Source organism: Etheostoma spectabile, chromosome 16 (assembly GCF_008692095.1).
Source record: "Etheostoma spectabile isolate EspeVRDwgs_2016 chromosome 16, UIUC_Espe_1.0, whole genome shotgun sequence".
NCBI classification, from domain to species: domain Eukaryota; kingdom Metazoa; phylum Chordata; class Actinopteri; order Perciformes; family Percidae; genus Etheostoma; species Etheostoma spectabile.
In genome coordinates this window covers 6,409,807-6,414,618 of record NC_045748.1, presented here as the reverse complement: position 1 = coordinate 6,414,618, position 4,812 = coordinate 6,409,807, and positions in this window count along the sequence as shown.

Sequence of the window (4,812 nt, the reverse complement as noted above, 5' to 3'; positions counted from 1 at the left end):
GGAGGCTCTCTAAACTCTCTAAACTGTGTTTCGTTGCATTTTACCTGTACATGTGTAATGACAATAAAGTTGAGTCTAATCTGAATCTAATCTAATTTCTTTAAAGCAATCACAATATTCTACGATGCCTTCAAATTGCTTGTTTTGTCAGTCCCAAGCCCCAAAATATACATTTTACAATGTAATACAACCAATAAAAGCAGCAAGTTGTCATATTTGACAAGCATAAAGTATGTGTGGCATTTTTGACTTCCACTCTACTCTCACCTCTAAGCAGGATTTTCCTGTATCCTGAGAGAGACTGAACAGAGCTTGTTGAACAACTACAGCTGCAAGAAGCAAATGCCAGAAGGTGGCTATGTTTATCATGATGGCACCATAAGTACCCACCAACCTTTGGTGGCACCCAAGGGGCTGGTAAGATGAAGAAGGAGCCCCTCGGAGCCTGGATTGGAGAGGACAAATGTCAAAACTGTAGTCAGCTTTTCATTTTTGTTCCCAAAGTTGCATGTTTTGGTTAATTGTCCAGTTTGAGCTTACAATTGGTTTTAGTAGTAGATGTTTTGCATGTTTTAACAGTTATTATTTGCATGATTTTGTGGAATGTTTTTAAAAAAGTTCTCATTTGCATGGTTTTGGTATTTGCTGTGTTTTTCCAATTGTTTGTCGGACTGGGAATTAGGATAGATAATGAGAAGCAGCTGTGGCCACAGGATCTAATGATGGACTTGTTAAAGGTGGATGCAAAACAGGTGCAGAGAGAGGAAAAAGGAGGATAAAGAAAGAGAATCCCTGATGTGACCTGCCGGAGGAGAGTTGTGCTTTTTAAGTTTCTTTTTGTCATTTTTTTATTTTCGTGCAGAAATACTAGTTTGATTTTTAATAAATTATTGAAGAGTTTTTGTACCAGTGGAAATGCCTTGTTTTGCTGGTAACAAAGGACCTCACACAATTGTGTGACACAACAGAGATGTACTGGCAAGCAGAGAGGCTGCAAATTTGTATTCTCCCTTTTGATATCTCTAGTGTGTAATACAATTTGAACAAGTTTGGGTTAGTTATTTTCTAATCAAGCTTTCATTTCCACCTATTAGCAGATTCCTGGAGAGTTAAGAGGCTAAGGATATGCTTGTCAGGCTCTATCCTCTTGAGTGATACGGTGGCTGGCTGGCTGGCTGGCCGGGACTGTACATGTGCCGACTCAGGCATACTGTATAATCTTTCAATAAATGTTTGTGCTACTGACTGACGTCTCCCTCCAGTGCTCTAATAATAGCCTCTGCTTGTTTCTCCCCTTTGTGTGCCCCCTCCTCTGTCTCTCTCTGTTCAGAGGCCGTGGGTTATGGGTAATAGTGTTGGTGCTCATTTTGATTTACTCAAGGAAAATGCAGAACAACGTCTTGGCAAGCAGAGCATCATGGGTACGACGAATTACTCGCAACCATCTGTACAAACAAGTATGTGTAAAGAAACACTTTTTTAAAAAAAAAAGTGCTCTCCAACAGCAGAAATATCATACGGCATCATCTTGACTTTATGTTATTTTGTTGATTGCACTCTGACTGCACACACACAGTACAGCTGTACAAGTGGGATCCAGTATTTAATCAGGTTTATCAAATCTAAACCCCTTTTAAATCCTTGTCATGCATGATTTATATCATTGACAGTTTACTCATAATACATTTAAGCCACAGTATATATAATGGCACCACAGGGGAAAAAACGGACTCAGTTACATCAATGTGTGTGTGCTTGTGCCACATGCCTAATTTCCGGCTGTGTAAACACACTCCCTGGAAGCTTATTCACCAAAAGACAGCGTTAACCTTTTCTTCTTTTATTTGAATTCTGGTGACACTTTCTCTGACTCAGAGAGAGTGGGAGAGAGACTACAGGCAAATTAGATTAAACATGTTCAAAGTCTTGTCACTCCACAGAGTTGGTTAGCTCTGAAGTCAGCAAAGAGTCTCACTGGCTTAAATTCTACTTTACTCTACACTGAATATTACAGGTTTGATGTTTAGCCTTTCCATCAAAAACAAAGTCTTCTCTTCCATCTTAAGTCCAGTGTGATTGCTTCCTGAAGCCCTTCTATATGCAAGAAGAACAAAAGCAAAGCAACATTTGCATTGGAGTACCAGAATAAACATTTTATGTTTAATGATTTACAATCTACTGTGCTGGTGCAAACTGTTTAATTTCATTAAAAGAGTTTGAAGGTGAGAATGAGAACACATGGAATTACAGAACTAAAACATTGACACAGCATTTTTTTCTTTAGCTTGTAGCTACTCCTTTTTTAAATTCTGCCCCACAACCTTTGTTCTTGGTGCAGATATACACTGTACCTATGTGTCAGTTTGTGATTGCCTTATCCTTATCCTTACTATTTTGATTGCGTGTCACAAAGGCGTTGATCTATCAGTTTGAAATCTAACGACATCTGAGAAAGATCATTTATGGGAAAAAAAAATAGCTTTTAAGTTTCGAATCTAGGCTCCTATCACCGTTTTAATTCATCGTCCGTTGCTTCACCGGGGAATTGCTTTTCTGATGGGTTGTGCGCTCACATGGAGTTTGTTGTAGTCTCTGTCACTGTCTGGACAAGTTTATTCCACGTCATTCAGTCTCACAGAGTCCCTGGGGGTAAAATAGATGATGAAATGAAAATAAATCCTATTTTAACTTAAATTATATTAACACCAAATTCACTATGTAAAACCTATAGATAAAAAGCCTGCGTCAGATGTTTATAGGAAAGAAATCCCTCACCGACTCACTTTTAAGTATGATTTATTTTCCTTTGTTTTGATTTTGTTTTCCCTTAATGCACATGTTCAGTTCACAAATCCCTAAAAATAGACATTAGCCTGCTGATCTAGAACATCAATAAATACAAGTTAAAGTTTCTCTCAACTGTACACTGGGATGAACTGGATAATGGTATTGTTATGGATTAGAATGTGGTCCACGGCCAAGAAGTTGCCATTCAAATTGTGTTTACTCACTGTTTTAATGTAGAGGAAAGCATTACTTAATTAGCATATTGTACACATTTGACTCTGTTCGTGGGCTGGTAAACAGCTCCAGACCATTAGGCATGGACAGTGGAATGGCTCTTTCTGTTAAGTGAGACTGTAAAAGTGCTCTGGTTCATTGGCATTTATTTAAACCAATCACAATCCTCTTAGGGCGCCGCTAAGCAACTGTGACGGGAAGGAACTTGTTTTGGTGGAACACGTGTACGTTCAAAAGTTGTTTTAGTCTTGCAAGAGAAAACGTAGATTCGACAGTCTAGCTGTCTGGATTTACCCTGCAGAGATCTGAGGAGCAGGTAGCCATGGTCCTCAGAAATCGACCGGAGTTTAGAATGCCAACACAAAAGAAGAGGAAGGTAATGGGACATCCAGCCAAAAACGAGAGGAACCTTTGTCATCACCGGAACATTCCCAGAAATGAAACATCGTTGATTTAGACTAAGCTCTCTTAAATAAAACAGAACCGCAGCCTCTGATATTTGTATTATTGTGTTGGCCTCCTTGGTATGTCCTGTTCCAAAATTTTCACAGGCTAATATTCTTTAAATTGAATTCTTCAAACTTCCCAAAATGTTTCTCTTGAGTATCAAAGAAATTGCTCCGGTATTTTGATTTATTTATATTCTGTTCCCTATGAGAACTGTATATTTGGATGAATAAGTATTATTCTACTTTATCCTAACTTACCCTTCTTCCTGCCCTTACCACTTATCAAGAGGAAGTGTTTGGTGACGAATGACAAATGCAGGACCTGCATCTCCATGAGACCTGGGAGGTGTGCAAGGCTGCCACAAGTGGGTGGGAACGCGATGAGACACTTCAGCGAGATTCTTCTGCACGCCCGGTCTGTCCATCTCTTTGTCCTCTAAATTAATACCTTTGGTCCATTTTATGTTTCAGTCGACCTCTGTCCTTTTGCCACAGGCAAAATGAATAAAGCATGTGAGACAGGTGTCAGGACCAACAGAAATGATAAAACATATAAGTGATGATGGTGCAGGAATAAAGGGTGATTAATAGATGTACAATCTGGGCAGACATATCAGCAAATATTAGATAATAAATACTTTGAAATGTCTTGACAACTATTGAAATGATTGCAGTGAAATTTGGTACAGACAGTCCCGTCCCCCTCAGAATTCATTGTAAAAGCTTTAGTGATCCCCTGCCTTTGTATTTAGCACCATCATCAGGTTAAAATTTGAACATGTCCAATACTTTGGTGTATGACCAAATACAGCCTTATCTGTGCTTTGTGTTTCGTGCTAAGTGGGAAATGTAGCATGCTAAGGTGCTAAACCAAGATGGTGAACATGGTAATTATTATACCTGCCTGACAATAGCAGATTAGCATTGTCGTTGTTAGCATGTTACCATGCTGAGGTAAGCATTGAGCTAGGCACAGTCTCATACAACTGCTAGCAAGGATGCAAGTTGAGTACATGGAATGGTCACAATTGTTCAAAACAATAGATTGTTTATGTTATGTGATTATGTAAAAGAAAAGTTGATATATTGTTATATTTTTAAAACTCTCAAATTGAAATATCACTATAATTATCACTATATATAAAATAATCACTTCAACTCTTAGATTAGATTCATTCTGTATCAATCGGTAACCATAATCTTTTATGAAGCCTACTTTAAATTGTATATCATAGGCGCTAAATCCGTTTTTGTGCTCACAGCGGACACACACAGTACAGATGGATGGAATGGAAACAGATGGATGGAAACCAAAATCAGGTCCTCATCCCCCCCCCCCCCC